The sequence below is a fragment of the Lineus longissimus genome, chromosome 13, assembly GCF_910592395.1.
Source record: "Lineus longissimus chromosome 13, tnLinLong1.2, whole genome shotgun sequence".
NCBI lineage: Eukaryota > Metazoa > Nemertea > Pilidiophora > Heteronemertea > Lineidae > Lineus > Lineus longissimus.
In genome coordinates, this window is record NC_088320.1 from 11,582,247 (window position 1) to 11,604,513 (window position 22,267).

The 22,267-nt window shown below is 41.5% G+C and overlaps 1 long non-coding RNA gene across 1 annotated transcript; it reads right to left on the minus strand.

Moving 5' to 3' along the window:
• Positions 1-7,753: 7,753 nt before the first annotated feature.
• LOC135498203 (uncharacterized) lies at positions 7,754-10,828 on the minus strand. Its single transcript, XR_010449019.1, has 4 exons — positions 10,722-10,828; positions 9,285-9,377; positions 8,551-8,599; positions 7,754-8,016 (listed from the first exon to the last, which is right to left on the minus strand). It is a non-coding gene; the product is annotated as an uncharacterized LOC135498203 (long non-coding RNA).
• Between the last annotated feature and the right edge of the window lie 11,439 nt (positions 10,829-22,267).

The following is a 22,267-nucleotide window of genomic DNA, read 5'->3' on the forward strand; positions in this document are numbered from 1 at the left end:
ATCCCGAGTTTGAGACAGAAGAAAAAATGGCCACTAATCAAGATCCACATGTGCTCCAGCGGGCATCACGCATGCTGCAAGACGTTGTGAATTTGTTGGGCAGGCCTATCCAGGACCAGGTCCCTCTTGATAATCGGGTTGATAATATTGCCTACTACATTACAGTTACCAATTGGTAAATCGTATGTCGCTTAGAGCAAAAACAATAATCATCAAGACACAAGAGCGCCGCGATGCGGGAGGCTGAGGAACCTTATATGCGACAGCAGTTATCCGACAGCACTTATCCGACACTAGTTATCCGACACTAGTTATCCGACGGCACGTTTATGCGACAGTAGTTATACATTCGCGTTATGTTCTTTGCAGGGGTCGCGAGTTAGAAACGCGCTTTTTGCTCTGTACGCACGGGTTGCTCTACACACACACACGAGTCGCCAGTTATAAAGACGCGTTTTAGGCCATCATTTAATGCGGAAATAACCGCCCATATTTGTAGGAGTGGACATATAAAGCCACAACCAGATTAGCAATTTTTAATGAAATTTTAATTCCATCCAGACCTCAGAACACACCTGTGAATAGTGTGGTCAACTCAACAACTTTTCTTATTCAAGTAATTTGATAATTTCCACCAGTGTTGTTGTCTGAGCTGCCTGTTCTATTTTCAAGCAACATGTTGTCACTCCAGGTGGTCACTATTTGTGATGTGGATGGTGCAGCACCACTTTCTAACCAGTGTTTTCAACAGCATTGAGGGGAAAACTATGGCAAACCGTTTGCTTCAAAAAGTCAAAATGATTTTTTTTCTGGTCGAAATGATTTTTTTCTAGTCAAGATATTTTTTTCAAGTCAAGAAAAAAAATTTGAAATTAATTTTTTTTTTCAAGTCGAGATATTTATTTTTCTTCTCATTTAACTTATTGAAGTTGAATCAATTAATAAAAATTTCACTGCGAGAAAAAAATTATTATAAAAATAAAAATAGTGTTTGTAAAATATAATAATGATACATAATAAATACCGAAATAGTGTCGAAAGTAAAAATTTCATACTCGAGTAAAAATTTCATACTCGAGAAAATAATCAGTCGAGCGCTTCAAAAATAAAGTCGAACATTATGACGTCATCAGTTTTGTGTACATTGCGCGCGCCGCCTACCAACGTCTCCCCAGGATATGGAGTAGCTGTGAGGACATCCACAACTGTCCTGTCAAAATTTTCATCATCAATGTCGTGATATTTGGAACCAGCCACAGTTGGCATGCCAAACTCATGTCGCCTTCGTAAGAGGGTTGATCGAGATACCATGAGAATGTGGGATATTGCCTCCCATGAAAAATGTTTCTCTTGCAAATATTCAATTATCTGGCGAGGGATCACCAGCCTTAGTCTACCTCTACTGGACAAACGTTCCAATCCAACACCTGGCCAGCCGCGATCAGGCCCGTGTGTCGTGTTATTCTGCAAACCCTTTATCGCGTGCAATACCTGATCGTTAGTGCTGTGCATATGCACCAAGACCTCCGCAAAATCTTCTGCCAAAACAGAACCGGCACCGAAGTGATCGCATGCACGTATATACAGGGCACTCAGAATTCCTAGAATGTCATCTAGTAGCCTGGAACAGTTCTCTAGTTTGTTTTGATCTAATGATTGTCTGGCCCTTTCAGATCGCCGGACCATAGCGGGACACTGACGCAGACACTCGGCAATGTCAACAACATCGCCTCCCGCCATCTTGCATACTGTATAGACTGGTCCCCTGCTATGTATATATGTTGGCATTAGAATGCGAAGTCAGCAAGAGAACGGCTGGGGACGAGTCTACATAGTGTACACGAAAAGTGATGACGTCATAATGTTCGACTTATTTTTTCTGTCTCGAATGTGTTTTTTTTGTTGAATAGGAAATTTGTCATTTACAATAAATTTTTAACGACTTGAAAAAAAAATTAAAATAATTAGAAAAATAATCAACTGATAAGTTGTATATAAAAAAATTTATGAAAAAAAATCTTTTTACTTAAAACAAAAATGTATATATATTTAAAAAGTCGACTTAAAAAAAAACTTGTAGAATTGAAAAAAAATGTGTAAACTTGAAAATACTAATTTCAACTTTTTGAAGAAATTTCTTGACTTGAAATATTTTTTCTTGACTTTAAAAAAAAATCTCGACTTGAAAAAAATCATCTCGACTTTTTGAAGCAAACGGCTTGCCATAGAAAACAAGCATTTCTACATTCTGGGTGGGTTGTAATGTAAAAACTTGACCTAGGTCTATATTGTAAATTAATTTGGGGCGTATTTTTGTACAAGTTGGACATTTTTATGGCGTTTGCATTTTAGGTGTGGTGTATAAAACAGGCACTCGAATTGTGAAATCTGCTGTAACCCAACCTTTAGCACCCTCCTTGCTAAAGAGAGGCCAGTAAACGAGTAATTTTGATCTGGACTCTCTTTCCCACTGAATCTTTAGGAAGTGTTGTGGAGAATTCATGTTTAGTCTGGACGACACAGCAAGTTTAGTTCTCCAAGTAGCTCCACCCGACACCTGGTGTCATCATATCTTGCTGAAGAAAAATTGCTAATGTGGTTGTGGCTTAAGCCATACCACGGGTAACTTTACTAGTGTACTTTTAAAAACTTGAGGAAAGGAATGGTGAACAATCTGACTGGCCGCAAGGCAAAAATGGGGGGGTGCGGCGGGTGTCCCCGAATTATATATAATAGCGGCTTACACTCACTAAGGACAATGTATTACGAAAACAAAAATGTGTCGGATGGAACTATGGATGTACCCAACATGGGGGGGGGTTGGGGGGGGGGTTCCCCTCCACTGTACTCGGTAAAAACGTTACGCTATCGTAGGGGGGTTTAGGGGTGCTCCCGACCTAAAGGGGGGCGCACTAAGTCCTTGACTTTTGATATTAGTTTTGTTCAAAATCATTATCTACAGTATAGAGAAATGTTTTTGTCAACTTGATTATTTTAAAATTGTCCAAACTTGGCCAAACAGTTGTGATCCATGGTTTTTATATGAATAACATACCTCTAGTTGACATTCAAATTTAGACAGATATTTACCGGTAGATAATCAGAGTATTTCTTTTGTTGTATTACAACGTTTAGGCCAACTGTAGACTTATTAGGGGAAGATTTTCTCTTAGAATAACTTGGCAATCCATTGCGTAATCCTAATTTGGTATTCTGATGGTGAGGATTGAGGCTGGTCCACTGCCCTCGGAGTGTAAACGCAAAGGCTCACTCAAGAAAATGTGAAAGAAAGACAACCGCTAATTGAAAGAAACTTGATCGAAAATCTGCTGTTATGTCAGTAATTCGTCACGGACAACCTGCAAAATATTCATAATTATAGTCGTGTGTAACCCTTTTGAGTTTTTAGCCGCTGCTATTATAAATCACTGTCAACATGCGCGGGTGATTTGGTTTACAAGTTGTTGGTGCGACGTGACCTGTGTACAAATGGAGAGTTCATAACTGACTAGTGACTTGTCCATGTTTCAGTTTTTGTTATCCGTAAACTCGTCCTCTTTCTGCTTCCTTAAAGGGGAACACCGTTCGTATTACTTGTGGTCCAGTTAAATAGAAATCCACTAATACACATCTGCTTAGCCCTCACCGTCGTTAATTTCAGTCCGTGACCTCGGGTATATACTGGAGGGCCCTATAATCAGATTGTTTCGGCATATCGCCTTTAAGTCATGTAACGGCATATCGCCTTCAAGTAATTCTGATGTCAGCGCTATCTATTTGAAGCCTTGTACTTCACGCCTTTTTGTTTCCCGATGAAAACCTTGCGATCTTTTATTGACGTTTGATAAAAGTTATAATCAGGCAAGATTTAAAGGAAAGAGTAGCCTAAACGGAGTTTTTATGTGAACCTGCTGCGTTTACACACCGGACGCAGTGGACCGACCTCGTTCCACACCATAAGGAGACCAAATTAGGATGATGCGATGGAGTTCCAAGGGAGTCTAGAGGAGAAAATCTTCCCCTAATTAGTCTATAGTTGGACTAAACGTTGTAGTACAACAAAAAAAAATACTCTGATTATCCAAATATCTGTCTAAATTTAAATGTCAACTAGATGTTTGTTATTCATATAAAAACCATGGATCACAACTGTTTGGCTAAGTGAACAATTTTAAAACAATCAAGTTGACAATAACACTTTTTTATAAGGTAGATAATGATTTTGAACAAAACTAACAAGCGTTTGAAGATTTTTATTCGTATTCCCATTCAAATCCTATGAAATAGAAAGGCCAGAATAAGGATGAAGGGTTTATCACTCGTTCGTTTTGGTACTTGCGCCAGGCCGAAGTGAGCGACCCTGCGAGCGGGTTACTTCGACATAAAATGACCGCCGCACGTGACCTTCGAGAAAGTATGCCAAACGAGCCTGTAAATGCCGGTGTAACATATGTGGTTGTTTCCCATGTGTCAGTGTTTCCAAACAATAGGCAGCTAGAGAGACCATGACCTTTCAATAGGGGGAAACACAGAAAAACTTGTCAATCTATATTTTAGCGTTCCCAAACAATGAGGGGAAACACTCAAAAATAGAAACACTCAAAAACATTACACCGGCTTTGCAAAATAAAAGAAATGTGTTTATTGCATCAGACTGCACTTTTCTGGCAAAAATATAATAGCTGTTGAAATAAATTGATATTTAGATGTGAAAAAAATTGGTCAATAAGATTAGTAAGTAGTTTTTGTAGTTAACGCAACGCACACCCGGTAGTGTGTCTGGTCATTTCTTTTTACGCTACATTACCATAATGTTACTCGGGCCTGGTGCCAAAGCGTTCGGGCTCGATTCATACTGGGCATGCGCTTCAAGGCCCGAGATCCGGTGCTTACCGAAGCGCGGCGCTAGAAATTGAACGCGTTAAAGGTATGCAAACGAGCTAGCCTAATACCGTTAGACCCCACGGGTGGCGCTGATTGGCCACTGCACGGATGTAGAGTGAATGATTAAGCAAAATGTGGTTCTATAGAGACCAATTACTGGTTGCTTAAAGGTAAAAGTACTTTTGGTCTGAGGTCAAACTTTGAAGAAATTGCGCCAGTAGTTTTCGCCCAGCGGCCCAAAAGGTCCTCGAAAAACCAGAGTCAGTCGTATCCTCATCCCCTCGATCGTTGGTGCCGAGTGTTGGCTTGAGGTTCAGGATGCCCAAAAGGATGTGGACATTTACTTGTAAAAGAAACCAAGAGCGCATAGTATCTCATCCTGGTACAGTAGTATTCAATATTCCACCATTCTCCAAAGCAGACAAAATAGTATAGTATATTACAGTATGATACTCGGCCTCTCGATATACTGTAGTTTCATGAAAATAACACCACTTCATTAACAGCCGGTGTCGCCGCCCCTAACTCATAGGGTGGCGAACAGAGCTGTTGAGAAGGCCGATCATTGGCTGGGATTCCAGAGAGGGTTGTCCAGGCCTCATATCCAATATACTTCAGTTTCGAGTCCGATCCTTATTGTTTGGGTTGTTGAAACCGATTCGTAGGTCTCCTATGAATGGGATAATGGGATCGGGCCTTCGGCCATTGTACTGAGTGTCCCAGAACATTTTCAACTAATCGTCATTGGTAGTGTAAAGGGTGTCCCAGTGCTAATGGCTGATAGTGTACAGGGTGTCCATGAAAAAAGTCCAACCGACATATTGGCTTCTGCTGGTTTTAGGGACTGACCTGCCCTTTCAAAGTGAGGCACTGCTCAGGGAGGTAATGGAGCATTTCTTCGGGTCTTATCATCCCTTACCAGCTTCGTGCTTTCAAAGATACTTTGCAGTGCGAAATTGGTAAGAATGAGAAGTTGTCCGTCACATATCTGGAGACAAAACCGAACATCCCTCTGAATGTACAGTCTTGTCCGAAGTGATCAGTGAAGGAATAAAAAAGAACGATGCAAATCCCGATTCAATTTTTTTTCAAACCTAAAGATACACATTATTAGATTGTCCAGCAACGTCTAACGGTTGTACGAGGGATGTGCAACCAGCAGGTACGTAATCCAGGCTGCCTCTCATGTCGCGGACTCCCGTCCGGAAGTTCTCTGTCCGGTAGACCTGATAATGATTGACGATTAACAGGAACTGGTCGGTCTCGTTGTCGGTGACGTAGGGTGATAGGACTTCATCTAACCAGTGGTGCGCCGTTTCCTCCCTCATCCAACCAGTTTCCGATGGGGTAATCTTTACATCTGCTGGTGGTTTGTCTTGGAGGGCTGCAAACACCCGGACGAAACCTGTTCTGGGGAAGGTGATGTGCGCCGGCAACTTTGCTCCAGAGGCTGCGATGCAGAGGGTGACGGTGTATCCCAGCTTGGTATTGGACCTGGATAATCGGACGTCTATGGCCTTCTCCCCGTGGTGTTGGCCGTGTACATGGTTCTCATATCAAACAGGACAAATGTTTGGTCCATATTAAAGAAGAACCGCATCTTTATATCAAGATGATCGATGCTCCCAGCAACCGCATCTCGGAAGGTCTGGATCCTTGCAGCAGCATCAGTGGGGACGGTCGTTGTATTCTTCCGTAGGGACACGTGGCGTCTCTTCATCAAGCACTCCACCCAGCCTATGGAAGCGTTGAAATCCCCTAGCTGAGGGCGACAATGCTGAATCCCTTCTCTGACACCTTGGGCTGACTCATTCCACTGCAGCTTTGCCACACTACCAACGCCTTATCTTAAATGTCGAGAACGGAGACTGCGAAGCGACGCTCTCTCATCTGCTGCAGCCATTGGTAAAGCTGGTCCTCAACCTGTGGCCATAACGGATAACGGGCTCCATCACCTTCTTCTGGCCATGCCCCTGTTCTTGCTTCTGCTCGAGGTCCTCGAGATTCCACCTTCTAAACGTCTCCCAGGGGATGTTATAGTGGGCGGCGAACTCTCTCATACTGCGCACCGTACCGTTCACAAGTGCCTCCTTCTGGTCTCTCAGGTAGGCAAGTTTTTCTGTCACGGTGTAGCGCCGGCGTCGTTTTCTCTGCAGCTCTACAGCATCCATTGTCGCACAGATTGTCTCTAATGTGGGTACCCTCAGTGGGGCTTCATTTATAGGCCTAAGATGCCCTAGAATTACTCAAGAAAACCACAAATCCTAGAAACTTCGATTCTGTTTTTCGTGTGATTCTCCCACGTAGGCCTGGGGAGTCTACATAAAAAAAAGAGGGTTGTAGAAAAACAGAGGATGAGCTCCTCGTTTTTCTTCGGAATTTCGTGACTACTATCATTGCCTGAATCTCACTTTGCTTTACTGATGCAAGCATTCGTAGATTTTTCTTCAGAGTTTCAATAAGGACTTTTTTTGTTTTAGGGGGTTTGGATCAATCTAAAAGGTGCTTCAGTTTTATGAGACAACCTGTATAAAGGGTCGGCGAGTGGCCTTACCATTTACGTCATTCCACATGCGCACTCATCGACCAGTAGGCCCACAACACTTCGAATCAATAGGGCTGCGGTAATAAGTGATTTAGCGTAACCGTGACAGCTCGGCTGAGCCATCACAAGGGCCAGCGAAGTCACTCATTGGTTACCTCTGGTGAATAGACTCGAGAGAAGAGGCCGGGCCTTGAATATCCCGAAGTGGTGTTATTTTCATGAAACTACAGTATATGTGGAACATATAGGCGCGAAAAAAACCACTGAATCATAGGACAATGATCTCTTGTCCTTAGATAAAGATGGGAACAAGTCTTACTGGTTGCAACTAATTCTTTATTTGGTATAGCAAGAAGGAAAAAAGAATAATCTTTATTGATTCTTGGTCGAAGCAATTACAGAAAAGCACGAATGTGGTACAGAAGGATGCTGTAATGTTCTATCCAAGTTATTTCATCCTTGGTACTGGTATGTTGTCTGATTATTAGTAACATTTAAAGTCCCAGCCGCAGTGGGGAATGCCACCTGAAGTGTTACAGCAAGTCCAGTTCTTGGTACAAAAGTGACCGACAGGAAAGCAGTCCGACCTGAAAGAAAGCGGGATAAAAGGGCGTTGTGAGGCTTCGCAATCCCGTTCCAAAAACCGATCAGTCCGGCATTTCCCGAGTTCCCGATCCCAAACTAGCGCCCAGATACAAGTGCATAAGGGTATATGATAAAGCACTTGGTTCACGTAGACCGGCACGAGATCGGGAAATCTTTCACGAAAACTTGGGACGTCAAACGCAGGAATGGGTTCTTTCTCGGTGGATTTCTCGGCGTTACGGTAGAGCGAAATTTCTCTCTATTAGCGTGGAGGAGAGAAGGAGAGGTCCATAAATAGGTTTACATATGATGGATCCGTTGATCAAGCTGTAACTGTCATGACCAGCGTAGTTTGATCGGCAGCGGGGGGGGGGGGGCAAATGGCTAATTCTGGTTCAAGGTAGGAGGATCCTTGGCGGACTGATTACGGGAGGATGCTGTTTGAAGCCTCTTTGTGTGTGAACAAAAGCCAATTTTACTGTGACGCCACCAATAGAACAAGCGAGAGAGAGGAACCCAAAGGCTGTGTCACCTACCGTTTTTCCAGATCCGTTTCTTCATTGAATCCTTCCTCGACGTTATCTCCTGCAAGTAACGGATAGACGGGGCATATTAATTCAGGTGTTTGGTAAGGGTAGTAAGTTTGAGGTAAAGTGAATGAGATTGCCACCGGGTATACACTGCTTTGTCAACTTACGCCACACTGCACCGAGGCAATGTACAAAATCGAATGATTTGTGAAATCCATGGAACTGAATCGCGTCACCAAATGCATTAAGACTTGTCCCATGAATTTCACTAAGCACGCGATGTTTGCATTGCTTGAGTACAGTGTCCGCTGAAAAAGCCGTGTGAAATAAAAAATGCACTGTCGCATGCGTTGTTACAATCGCATGCCAAGTAATTAATAAAACCTATACCCCGTCGAAAAAAGGCTCTCGCCTCCCGGTAAATAAAGTCGGCGCGCAATGTCGGTCCACCTTTCGACGAGCCTATAATGACATTAGAGGAAGAATTCTCCCTGAGCAGGCTACGGGGCATTATTCGAGAAACTCCTGATTTCCCAAGTATAAGGCAAGTAGGATATTGGGCTCTGAGATCGCAAAGGTTACTCGTTCATAAAATTAATGTCATGAACATTATCTCAAACCCAGCGATTCAGTACCCGTTTTAAAGGCAGGCGTGAGATCTCTTTGTCGCACATAGCAGCGATTATAATCAGAAACAGCGCGTAATCTGCTCGTTTGCGGGGCGTGTTATGTAAACCTACCAAGGACCAAGGAGAAGATCACCACCAGAACGAACAGGACACAAATGGTCTTCATCTTTTCAGTGAGAAATATTGCTAGAGAGACGTAACTTCCTGGAATGTAGCAAAAAGAGGAAACTGAGATTACTAACGACCGAACGTGTGCGAGGGGAGGAGGATACGGCTGACTCTGTTTTTTTTAGGATAACTACAACAAGGTATCTCGCTGCTCTAACTGTCGAGGTAATGCACCAGTCTCGACGCAATGGAACAGTATACACGACAGGCACGTAAAAATGAGAGCTCACCCCCCCCCTCCTCGACTGAAAAACACACCCTCAATGAGAACACACATAAAATAGTACGAATGTTGACACTGTTGTCAGTTGGGCTAGAGTTCTTATCTTCATGTACCTGTCTATGTCAAGGGATAAGGTAGGCTTTAACTGAAAGATTGCCAACTTACGCGATGTTGCAAAAAATTCCAATACAATAACTATTTCTGCACTGTATATGATGCATTGCCACTTGCGATGTCGGAATCGCATTCAGCCACTTCCAATGTTGCAAAGCATAAGCTTTTGCTGGTTCGGTTTGGGTACAGTGAAGCATAACAGAGCAAAGGCGGGCATGTGCGTTCTCGCAATCGCCTTCAGTGGTAAACTTATATATAAGGTTGTAGGAGTTAAGGTATTTTGTCGCCAAACGCGAATTTGCTTGAATCGCAGAACAAACTCGTTTGTCTGGGTGTTTGGGCGAGCAGTGGGGCGTAAAATAACAAAGCCGTATGAATTGCGTGCGTTGCTGCAATCGTGATTGCAAATGACCCTGGGCTTCGTCATTTTGCGCCCCCTTTAACAAACTGAACGGACAGAATACGACAACGCATGCAATGCTTTTTCAATTTACGCCACACTGTACTGCCCTAAAACAAATGCGAAATCTCAATACGTAGAAATTCACACGTATACTAAACCAGTTTGCTTTCATCGCCACAATAAACAGGGGATCCTTAGCAGTCAGTGGTGTGTTTACGCCTGATCAACCAATATAAAGTCACATGAAGAATTCCGCAAAGCTGAAGAACTTCGAATGCGCGAACATGCAGCTCTATAGTCCCAAATGATGGCTCGTGTTTCTAACTGCTCGCTAAGGTTTTGTCAAACCAGCCATCATACCTCAACCATTCTCCAAAGCAGTCATGCCTTCAACCCTTGCCCTGGTGATTGGCTTTTCATGCATCGTAGAGCGTGGTCTAAAGCGTAGAGCATGGATAAGATGAAAAAAGAACAAAACCACTTCTTTTTGACGTACAAAATAACATGTCGAATGAGGAATATAAAAGGGCCAGTATGGAAAAGTAGCTTGATGATGACACCTTGGTCAGGGAGAACCACCCTCCTACGTTGTTACCATCTGCTGATGTCAATGAGGGAATTTTTGGCAGAATACACTTACCTTTTGAAAAGATGCTAGCGCACTCCGCTTGGAGTCCAACGACTGAAATGGTTGTTGGTTCGGGCAAGGTTTAGTATTTGTAGCCAGGCCTAGCAAGGCTTATTCTGGATGTGCGTCGGGTTGTTTAGCACAAAGCTCTCGTGAATGCTTGGAAATTCTGCTTCGTCACTGCAATATCTGCAAAATTCCATTGACACTCGACTTCAACTTCAACCTGTTACTCCTACTCACTTGACATATTTCCAGTTGTAAGGATAGGTATGCACTCACGGTGAGAGGGCCCGGATTAGAGAAGCCAGGATTTGTAACTCACACAACGTAGTGAGTGTAATGGTTACGTATACACTGTATGTATAGTCTAAACAAAATTCATGTATCCACCATGTCCATCGAATCTGAAAAAAATGTGTGCAGACCCATGACAATTCTGATTCCGGTACAGTTTGTCGCATTCCATACGGGCCTCGCGTTGGCCGATCCTGCATTCACGACGCACCGCACCCACAGTTACTACGTCGGATTCCCATTGTTTCCTTCCTCGTGACGCAATTATTTCATGACGTCATGAGCCATTGACCATTCACACAAGTAGATTTATTCACACCGGCGCCACTGAAGTGCGGGTGTGGGACATCATGTATTTAAAAATCGTCTGCTAGGACATACAGGACAACGTCGGCGGAGACAGTTGTGACATTTCATTGCAGACAAAGAAAACGTCCTCTTCTTCTCGATTTACGTACCTTACTTCAAAAAAGTCAGTTTTAACACTACTGCACAAATATAGAGTGGTCTTAAAGTTCCATTTGGATAGAGATTTGACGGACTGATTTGGAAATTCATTCCAACCATGCAACTGTTTCAGAAATGAGAAAAAGCTCCAGGGTGTCATGACATGCATGATGTGTCTTGCCTCTGCATTTTGGTACTCAGAGGGTTTTCAACTTTCATATCATCGAAGAAATAATTCATTCCAATCTACTAGTATTCCAACCACAACTGCTCTGGAAAAAGAAATATTTCCAATGTGCCTTGACTAGAAATTTTCTTAGGGCCATACGGGGGGGGGGGCTACTTACATAATTTAAATTTACGCCAGGGGCACAGGGCCCAGCATGCCAGGGGTTTCATGCCATTTAAATCAGGATGAGCTGTAGGCCGAGGTCAGGCCCACTTTATAATGCATTTTATATATTTAGGGGTCAAATGCTGCACAAAATCATCATTCTCTGTATACTGTAGCAGTTATGGTTGGATTGGAATGAACTTTTGAATAGATGAAAACAAAACTATATAAGCCTAGTAAGAGCCTAACACTAACAGTGTTTTTAACTCCATTATTTTCATTCAAACAGATTGAGATTTCATTCAACAACAAGATAATGAACAAAAATACTCCTAACATGATGGATCATTCCTATTCTTGTCATCCAACACCTGTATTATCGCCAAATTGTCAAATTCAGACGCCTGAACATGAAACATGTTCCAACTTGGATCACTGGGACCAGCAGTATGCTCAAAGAAAAAGACAAAGTCATATGGAACAGACAGCAACAAAGACTCAAACAAAGGACAATCGATTATCAATACCTTCTGATAAACTCTCCCTGGTACGGAAGTCTTCAATGTGCAAAATGTCCCTGGGGATGGGAACTGCCTTTTTCATTGTCTCAGCCTTGCAATCCATGGATACACTTCCCATCATGGACTGTATCGCCAACTCATTTGTTGCCACATTGAACAAAACTGGGATCATTTCGAACAAGCTATATCAATTTGCCATGAGCTGCCCCAACTTACCCCTGAATGCTATCGAGAAGTGATGATTGCTGGTAGCGAATATGCTACTGTCTGTGAAGTTAATACTGCAACCAACATTCTAAAGTGTGACATAAGAGTCTGGTTACAAGGACTCTCCGGTGACAACACAATTCGATACTACCTTGAAGAGTTCACCACTGATGATCCATTGAGAACAGTCACTCTTTTACTAAGACACCATCATTTCTTGTTACTGGTAAATGATACACCACCAAATCCACCTGTTCAGCATAAAACAATTAACCTCCAGTTTAAGAAAGATCCGCCACCAGTTGATAAAAGTATCACAAGGGACAGACCAACCCAAAAAAGGAGAAAACAATCTGATAAGGCAAAAACAAGGGCAAATCAATTAAGAAAGACCAGCAAGAAGAAATAAAGTAAAGATCACAAGCACTCAAAGAGACAAAAAAAAACAAATTCAGCACTGCAATGAAGACAATATAACAGAACCTGAACCTGAACCCACATCATCCAATCATTTTAACCAAGCAAAGTTAGATTCAATTCGCAATTTTGAGATAGAGCAGATGGCCTACCAGTTCAAATTCTGCCAAATTTGCAATGAAAGAAGACTCGAAATGAAGATTTCAAAGGATCCCACAGTCTGCCAACGATGCTACAAAGAAAAAACAGCATAACACTATTCTCCTCACAAAACAACATGGATCCAGGAGTAGTTCCACCAGACCTTCAGAATTTAACTGTCATAGAGCAGCAATTAATTTCTCGAATTTCATCATCAATTAATGGCCACATGCTTAATCATGGTGGAATTGCAGCAAATGGACACTGTGTCACCTGTCCACAAGCCATTGGAGAGGTGGCCAAACTATTTCCTAGACTTCCATCAGAAATTAACATAATCAGAGTTCGCAGGCAGGGCAAAAATGAAACAACCAAGGAATTCAATGTCCGGAGAAACGTTGTTGAAAAGGCTTTGAATTGGTTAAAGAATAACAACCCTGCATATGGGGATATAACCATATGCTCTGAAAGGCTTAGCCAGTTGCCAATTGAGTGGGAGATAGACAACTTGCCAACAGTAGAGTACGATTCAACAACAGTGCATAGAGATTACAGAGGACCTGCCCCAGACCAAACAGATCCTGGAGAGACGAATGATGGGGAAACTGTTTCAGGTATCCTCCTGCGAGATCCAGCGGTTTATCTGAGGCAAAACGTCGAAAATGTTGTAAAGGATGTGCTGGGTGAAAAACATGGAAAGGTTACAGCCACCAAAAGGGGAACTGTCACCATCCCATGGCCAACCTGAGGTGATAAACCACTGTCAGAGTTCACCACCAGGAATTTCTTTACCTTTGCATTTCCATGTTTATTTCCACATGGTACAGGGGACTTTTTTACCAATCGCAAAACAACTTGCACTTCTTTGGTCGACTGGGCAGATCATCTCATGTGGTACCAGGATGGACGATTTGCTCGCCACCAGTGTTTTAAGTTCATTCTCCACAACATGATAATGAGGAAGAGAGCCCTTGAAAACTCTACGTATATTCCTTCAGAGGTTAGGTGACCAACACCTCACTGTTGAAGAACTGAAAGAAAAGATTCAAAATGGTGACAAATCTATTGCAAACAAGATACTCAACTTCAGTGCCAGCCTCAGAGGAACCTCTCAGTATTGGTCGCAAAGATTAAAAGAGGCCCAGTCTCTCATTCACTACCAAATCATGAAAGGAAAGGGTCTCCATTCACTTTTATCTACCGGGAGTTGCGCAGAATATTATTTTAAACCATTGAGGAGACTTCTAGAACTATATATCAATCAGACAACAGGAAAGGCCATTGACTTAGAAAACAAAAGTAAACTTTTCATCGCATTACAGGAACATTCTCACATTGTTGGTCATTATTTTGATCTTCGTACTAAATGCTACTTCGAAAAAGTGATGAGGCCGGCCTTTGCAGTGGAAGCCTACTGGTACAGGCAAGAATTTGCCAAAGGCAGGGGGATTATTCACTGGCATGGCCTTTGCTGGCGCGGTGATAGAGAACCACACAATCTCCTGTATCAAGCCTTTGAAGATGATATTGATGAAAAATAATAATAGTAATAAAATTGTTACTTATATGGCGCAACTTTCCAGAATTAGTCCTGTTCAAGTGCGCCCTCCCGTCGAGTTGTAGTATTGACTATAGAGTTCTGTTTTTATCTGTCCCCTGAATGCATTGTAAGTATTGTTTCTAATGTTACCGTTTAGGCTATTACATAGCCTAGGGGCACTCCTGGAGAAAGCTCGGCCTCCAAACTTATCAGCGTTGAACCGTGGTTCAATGAGGAGAGCCTGTGCTTCTGATATCAGGGGCCTGGCTGGTGAGTACAGTTTTAGCAGTTCCGTCAAGTATGCTGGCGCACTGCCATTGATACATTTGTGGACTAGTGTTAGAGTCTTAAACTCTATTCGTTTATATATATAAGTTATGTCGTGCCTATCTGTCCTGACGTCAATCATGCTCGCATAAATTATAGGTTACGTCACGGAGACTGTCTTGGAGGATTCAAGTAATGAGGTCTGAACATGTATTAACTTTAATTCAATGGCGATGCCTTTTATATTGTTGCACTATTCTCAGTTAGTTTGAGTCCCAGAACTATTCAATTTAAGAGCTACTCGGCCACGTTCACCTGAGTTCGCATATCCTCAGATACCTCCCTGGCGAGCAGCCTATGGCTGAACAGGAGCTGCGGGGGAAGGGCGCACCGAAGGAGAAGGAGTCCTAAAAGGGACTATACTGGAGGGACCAATAATATATTATAACTGTAAAGGGGTTAAATCAACGGGAAAGTTCCCTAATCTGATACACATATACTTACTGCCAAAGCAACGTACTAACTACTTGATGCAAGTGTCCTCGGTGTGAAAGTGTGCCCAAAGTACTGTCATGAAAGTCTTGGACAAGTGTTCACCCTAGGAAAGTGTGCACCCTTGTAATTAAATATTTACCCTTGCATCTATATAGTTGCAAATTTAGTTTAGTATGGCATTCAAGGAAGAGGAAAAGAAGCGAGACCGTTCACAGTGCTGTGTGAAACCCGTCTGCCGTCCCGCGCTCCCAACCGTCAACAATGGACGTCATGACGTCGGTTGTACCCCCGCTGCTGAGTGACAGATTTGTTCACAAGATAACATCAAACATTATTAATTCTAGTAATGACAAGCCTATCGGCGTCTGATTCACAATGTGGTTTGTGAGGAGTGTCATAGTCGTCAACAGTGTAGCTTACGTATTTCGAAGACCAGTGGAATTGGCGGCGTCAAATCATTAGCGAAATTTATAATTTACAAATTACAAATTACAAATCGTTTATTGAAACCGTGTAAAAAGTTACATTTTACATAAGATGAAAGTACAATGACCATAAGCATGATGAACTAAATAACTGGTGTGACATTGTTGTGGATTTGGTGGTGTGCAGCTGGAGGAGTGGACAATGTCACAACCAGGGTTCCTACATTATATACAGTGGAACCTCCGTTAGTAGACACCTCTCTATTAAAGACAACTTTTCCAATAAGGACACTAGTTTTGGTCCCAAATTGGTTGTTTCCATTCAATTTTGACTTCTCTAATCAGTCTTTGGGTGTTCCGAATGCTTGACACATTTCGAACATGTTTTGGTTGGAAACAACCCTTCAGTCTTACACTTATGGCTGAATGAATGACAGTGCATTTTCGTGTAAGCTCGGTGACGAAATGCTGCGACACTATTCGTCACCAACATGCTTGATGGGTGGTGCCATCTGCACAAAGGACGATGAATTAAATAACTGATGTGACATTGTCGCTGCATTTGCAGGTGTCCACATCGAGGAGTAGATGATGTCACTACATGTACCAGGGTTTGTACTTTCATATACAGTGGACCTACTTTTTGTGGACACCTTTCTATTGAGGACAACCTCTTAATAAGGACAGTAGTTTTTGGTTCCAAATTGGTTGTTTCCATTCAACTCGACTTCTCAGTTTAGGACACCTCTCTGTTAAAACAGCACTTTTCAGTCCCTGGGGCATTTCTGGAAATTTCATGCTATAGAGCAATTGGTTCAGCTAAGTGACAAGAACAGTACTATAAGACGGTTTTAAAAAGTTGAAAATTATTTATTTAAATGACATATGAATGGTTCAGCAGTAATTGGCAGTGTGCATTATGTAATGAAATATGATTTACATAATATAACATTTTTGTTACAAATAGTACAGATGATGGATAAATCGATACAGTGGATAGCTGTTAGAATATGCAATACATGCAATAGCATTTGTTTTTATTGAGATTTTGCGAGAACCAAGTGGTATTTTGACAAGATAATAGAAAGCCAATAACACTACAAGAACATGACTTCAATACATTGACATTGTAGTACTTGGTATACTAAAAATATTCAAAGATGGGTATCTTGAGTTAAAGTACAAGATGTATGAATGAAGGAGGCACTCAGGTAAGAAATGGTGTCGCTAATGAAAGATTAGAACAGTCCGTCTCAACCTGCCAAGCTCAAAGCGACATGCGCCTGGTTTTGCTGTGACGGGTCACATATACAAAGTTTACATAAAACAAGATTTGTATGTTTATTTAGGAGGAGTACAAAAGTTGTATATTAAATGCCGACTTCATAATGATTTATAGGACACAAAATTTGACATGACAGCATTTTATAAAATATGAATAATCTATAATGAGAATAGTTTTGTAGCACCAATGATTTGAAAATACTGAATTTATTTATTGCATGAATAGAACACAAAAAACAGGATGATTACATGATTGTCACATGCGTGAAATATATTGTCATGGATGGGCATTGGGAACAAAAAGAATTGCTGTTATCAGCTGCATTGGTAGCGATTGCTTTAGCTGATTTTCAGAAACTGACAGGAATGAGAATGTTGATATAGTGTTGAAAAAATATTTTTATAACATACATTGCATTCAAATAACACTAAGAAGTAGACGAGTACTAATTTCGCACACTTGAAAATTTATGGACATCGACTGTCACTGGTAGTGGTGGTAGAGTAATTACATGCCATCAGCAGCACTAATTCAGACAGTTTTCGCTGTGCTTCAGTAACTGACTGGAATGACTAAGTTTGATTGTGCTGAAATGATACATAATAACGTACATTGCATCAACAAAATGATTACAAGATTTGTACTGTCTTGAAATATATGGACAGGGACAGTCACTGGAAGTTTGACATGCCATCAGTTGCACTGCTCCCGACAGTTTTCACTGTGCTTCAGTAACTGACTGGAATGACTAAGTTTGATTGTTCTGTATTTGCCTCCATTTGGATTTTGTGAACAAAAGTTACTAACCTTGTGTAATTGAAGTGTTGAATTCGCCTTGGTCGAAATGATAATACAGTAAATAAATCTATTGAATGTTGCTGAAAAGAAAACATTTGCTACGTTAGAAGCCATGTACATGATAACACCACCACCACCATTATCAATATCATCACAAGTCAACTGGGGAATATGTGTGATATTTGTTCAAAACTTGCGTATATGGTATTTGCAGGTCTATTGTATTGTAACATATTTTTCACTTTCAAAATTAACTTTTTTACTAGAAATTATGAATCAATACTAACCGAAAGAAGCGTATGAAATTACAGAAGGCCTTCGTCGAAAAATGTAATGTACTTGTACTCATTTGTGTCATTAAACCTGAAAGCAGCACAGCATAACAGTGAAATTACCGTGACATCAATGGATGTCAAACTAACGTAGTGACGTAAATTTGAATTCGAAGTGCACAATTTCACAATTAAGGTTTTGAACACATTGAGAAATGAAAAACTTCATACAAATGCTTTCACACCAATGATATGATTGTGGCGCTCCTGATGAGGTATCGCCCTCTGCTAAGCAGCTTTGGTCGTAACTAGGGTAAATGTTTTTTTCAAGTGATATGAGCGATGCCATACCTTAGTTACCACCAGCGCCACGTAGCAGTCAATGAAGTTGTGCTGGTACCCCATTACGTCATGCTTCAAATTTGAAGAAATTAATATTACCTTCATCAAGTACGTAATATTACACCAGGCCTTTGTCGAAAATGTAGATCTCGAAGTCTAACTGTAATGAAAGAAAACATCAATGTGACAATATGGTCTACTAGGCCTATGTATGAGGGGGAGAACGGGTATTTTCGGGACACTGGGATGGGCCGAAAATAACTGTCGGGATTCGGGATAGACACCCTTATTTTAGCGGGATTCGAGACAAGCCGTGTTTTGCGTCACAATTCGGCTAAAATTGCGTATTGGGAAACGGGATAAGCCTTTTTTCGTAACGGGACGTCGAGACACTAGACAGTTAACCCCCCCCCCCCCTTCCCCGTTCCCACCCTCATGACATGTAGCATTGATTGTAGGCCTATTGTTACTCACAATCTATTTTTTTGTAATTGATACTTGTAGTATCAATGTGAAATATGCCACACGTTGGGAGCATGCAAGGCCTAGTACAATACACCATCATCACAATCAAATATTTCAATAATACACTGTCAACGAGAGTGAATGTTCAACCATCAATCACGTGCATTGTAGTGTTCATCCCCCATGACGGCTTGCGCCCCGCTGACAGTGACACGACGAGCACATGGCTGAGCCAATCCATCGCCTATACACTACTTTACAAAAATCGACACCTACTGAAACTTTCACTAATTATTCTCGGTAATGTACTTTATCGTTACATCAATAAATGCACATTCGAATTTTAAAACTACCACTTATTTTTGCCTTAAACTGAGTTATCGAAACACCGTCACTACGAAAAGAGGAAGAAGCAGGTCCGCATTTATCGAAATATTGCTAAATATAATTGTCAAAATGTCGACCAAATTACCAATTAAATCACAATAAACTTATCAAATGTTCACTCATGCCTTTGGGTGAAAAAATACTGATTTTTCAATCATTCTCAATTTTACAAATCACCAATCACAAAAAGAAATAATGATGCAATTACCCAAAATAGATGAGATTTGACCACTGGTATAATTCCGCCATCTTGGATATCGGCATCGTGACCACCACTTCAAATTCTAAAGTCTTATTCAGGCCTAATATGGGTCACCTGCTGTGGTAAAATGGCTTGTTTTATCAATGAATAACAAAATATGATCTTTGTAAATAAAATCGGAGATCTTCTGGTGTGTTTTTATGTGAATTTATTACGAACTATCAATGCAGCGCAGGGCAGCCATCGTGTTCTCATGCGTAGTGGCGATGCGATAGCCATCCGCGGCACTGCTTTTCAAGATGGTGGCAATTGCCCAGTGCTAGAGGCGTTGTAAGGAAAATTGAGAGCAGGCCCCTAATGAATGAACCCTCAACGATATCGATATATTTTCGTAATTCCAGCACAACTGTTCAACAATGAACGTCCACCGACAATCCCACTTAACGAATATTAATATCAATTCATATCATGTATCTTAAAACGCTTTTATTTCATTTTAAAAAGAGTTATCGAGTGAACGATGACCTCCTACCATACCCTCGAAATAAACAGCCAAAATGACCACAAAAACACCTTTTTAGAAAAAAACAGCGATTTTTACGAAATAAGTGTCATCAGAGACGAAACTAGACACTAATTTAGCTAGGTATGCACATTAATAGTACCTGAAGTGATCGATTTCAAGGAGAAAATACACTGAAAACAACTTTTCAGGAACAGAAATAAGATCACATTGTGAATAATTAATCATAAAAAATCGCCTTACGCGGCTCTAATTAACATAAGACATGTAGCACAATATTAGCTTCTGTCTGGTAAGTCACAACATTAAGTTTCAGTACATTCTTCGAGTATTTACAATGACCACTCAAGCGGTGACGAAAACAGCTAAACAACAGCCAGCCCGTCTGCTTTGATCAACATCACGTGACCATCTTGATGACGTCATCTCACGAGAGGCGATGAGGCGCATGGCGGCTTCGAAGAAAACGTGTACAAAAGAAACGTGAAACATCGGCAATTACGGACGGAATAATTATGTTAACTACCTCATATTTACAATGAACGAACCTAGCAATATGCTGGACGGACTGACATTAAACTTAACACATGGTAACAAGGTAAAACAAAGTTGGAAGCTATACAATTGTCCAAAAATGGTCCAATCAATACTTGCCGCTTACATCAACAATAACACTAACATTGTAAAATCCTCACACTAACCAGAATTTTTTCCGTGACATGGTCAATTCAACAACAGATGAAAGCGCAACCCCCAATTCACTTTGCACCAAACTACTCATGAGCACGATCAAAAGAGATATTTCAGCCACTGAAGCAGCTTACGAGTTATCATCCTTACCTCTTTATCGCTGTAGCCACCAATTCCAGAATGTCAGTATGTCAGGTGCCAGGAAACTGGAAAAATCCGGTACTACCCTAACAAAGTTGACTCCTTTAGACAAATACCTCTCTCGAGATGAAAAGGATGAATCATCGTGGTATGACTTCACCAGTCGAGGTGGAAGCGTTCCAGTAATAGCTGGTGGTCATGTCAAAGCAACATGGCCACTCTCAGAGGAATACTCCAAAACAATGTTACTCCTGCACTGGCCAAACTGGAGGGCAATTAGTAAAATCAAGCCTGGCAACACCTCCTGGCAGGATCAAATGGCACTATTCCTTTCAATGGATAGTTGTCCAAATTTCATCACAGCTGATTTAGAACGTGCCAAATCTGGAAAAGAAAATGGAATAACCGATCACGAAGAGAACTACGATGATGATGCAATTGATGGCCAAAATCCTGATGAGCCAGAATGGATGGACCTGGTTAGACCAAATCATGAACATGTCGTTCCCAGCACAGCCTTCATTTACGATGATGGTGGTCCAGAGCACAACTGTAGTGCCTCATCTAGAATATATCCAGCAGATCTTGGTGTATCCTGGCTCGATGATCTAAAAAAAGCCCAAACAGAACCAGATCACCTAATCTTACCAGAGGTCTCTATGACATCGATGAACAATGAGCAAAAAGATATACACTGAAATAGCTTGATTGATTCCCGATCAACCCAAAGTGTATCTGCACTTCCTGTTGCAATAATATTGTGAGAGAACAGGCCAAGTTCTATTTACACTGCGTCCACATATTCCATGTCTCATGAATGAACGTAGTTAGCTAGAAATGTATTCATCATATACGAAGTCCTAGAATGCTCATTCAAAATTCAAAAATTCGAAATTCCCACCAAATTTATTTAGTCTCTACAATATATGACCACGGCGTACATTAGCTGCGTATTGTGTACATAGTGCATGGGTGGTTTTAAAAGCGGAAAGATAGTCCCTCGAATCATAGAGTCCTTCAAAAATGCCTGTGAGGAATTCTAGTCCTAAATCCATGCAAGTTCATCCAGAACACAAATCCTGGCCTCTCAAATCCGGTGTGACAGCGGATATAGTCCCCCTGGAGTCACAGTCCGGTAGCATTGTATTTGATCAATTAAGCAGCATGATCTATTGTACCGCTAACCCTAACCAAAACATTTAGCAATGCGGGCTATTGTTACACGGACTATCAGCCCTAGGACTACTATCCCTTGCACACCGGGTCTTTTCACCGTGAGTGTAAACCTATCCTAACCACTTGAAATATGTCAAGTGAGCAGGAGTAACAGGTTGAAGTTGAAGCCGAGTGTCAATGGAATTT